The sequence below is a fragment of the Cherax quadricarinatus genome, chromosome 55, assembly GCF_038502225.1.
Source record: "Cherax quadricarinatus isolate ZL_2023a chromosome 55, ASM3850222v1, whole genome shotgun sequence".
In the NCBI taxonomy this organism is placed as follows: domain Eukaryota; kingdom Metazoa; phylum Arthropoda; class Malacostraca; order Decapoda; family Parastacidae; genus Cherax; species Cherax quadricarinatus.
Window position 1 is genome coordinate 9,455,261 of NC_091346.1, and position 1,492 is coordinate 9,456,752.

General features: G+C 39.7%; 1 non-coding gene across 1 annotated transcript; it reads left to right on the plus strand.

Moving 5' to 3' along the window:
* The first annotated feature begins 257 nt into the window (after positions 1–257).
* On the plus strand, positions 258–376 carry LOC128699033 (5S ribosomal RNA). Its single transcript, XR_008408533.1, has one exon. It is a non-coding gene; the product is annotated as a 5S ribosomal RNA (ribosomal RNA).
* Positions 377–1,492: the final 1,116 nt, after the last annotated feature.

A 1,492-nucleotide genomic window follows, 5' to 3' on the forward strand; every position in this document is an offset into this window, starting at 1 on the left:
TCCACAATGAAGATACCCAAGTGTTGCACAGGTGTCTAATTCATCATCTTATCTCACTCATCAGAAACAAGTTGTACCATCTATCAGGTCATCCCACACAGGGGCAGTGAAATTTAGCAGACTATTAATTATCTTATACACAATCGTTCGCATGCACTGTCTGCAGAGGTGGCGGTGTGATCTATAATCTAAAGGAATATAATCAAGGCCCTTTATACACAAATAATGAACGTTATGTTTTACGTAATAACATGCACAATGACGGCCATACCACGTTGAACACACCGCTTCTCGTCCGATGAGCGAAGTTAAGCAACGTTGGGTTTGGTTAGTACTTGGATGGGTGACCGCCTGGGAACACCAAATGCTGTTGGCATAAAACCTTTTGGGTGGCCTGGTGGCTAAAGCTCCCGCTTCACACACGGAGGGCCCGGGTTCGATTCCCGGCGGGTGGAAACATTCCGACACGTTTCCTTACACCTGTTGTCCTGTTCACCTAGCAGCAAATAGGTACCTGGGTGTTAGTCGACTGGTGTGGGTCGCATTCTGGGGGACTAGATCAAGGACCCCAATGGAAATAAGTTAGACAGTCCTCGATGACGCACTGACTTTCTTGGGTTATCCTGGGTGGCTAACCCTCCGGGGTTAAAAATCCGAACGAAATCTTTTCTTATCTTATCTTATCTGAATTCTCGGCTTCAGTAATTCGCGTATTTTTCCTTAGAACCTAACTAATAATTGTTCGCGGAAATCCCCGCAGATTCGCTGATTTTTTTTTTTTTTGGCTTTTTTCGTGGCAATACATAATTTTTTATGCATTTCAATGCTAAATATTAAGAAAAGCTTAATTTAATAATTATGTAGCATAAATATTAACGTAAATTCAGCCTCCTGAAGAGGAGGCGCCACCCGAGGAGCTGTAAATCCTCGCTTTGCTTTGCTGTGCAGTCATTATTCTCATTACCTTCAAGGTGCTGCTCAGCTAATTCATCATCTTCAATCGGTATCATTCATTATTGGTGAGTACCTGTACACTTAACTTTTACTAAATTAATTTATTTCCGTATATTTACCGTACACATACCAAAGAAAATGGGGTTGCATGACTTACAGAATACCAAAGAAAACGGGCTTTCATGGGGTAACATAGTTATTTTACATTCTATCACTGCGGAAGACATTGAAAACCAGTACTGTATACGGAATCATGTGTATATATATGACAGGCATTTATAGGTTTTTTAACAGTGTCCAGAATTCGTGGTTTTTTCCAAATTCACGGGTTGTCTTGGAACGTAACTCCCGCAAATTTGGAGGAACTACTCTACTGTTTTTTAAAGCAATGTAGTATATAGAACGAGGAATAGTAACACATTTTTTTAGGCTGTATTTCAACCAATAATGTATAACATGGACTGCTTATTTAATTTTTTATGAAACAATAGCTTATAATTATACATAGAATGATCCATGTAAACATCTAAGGAAGATA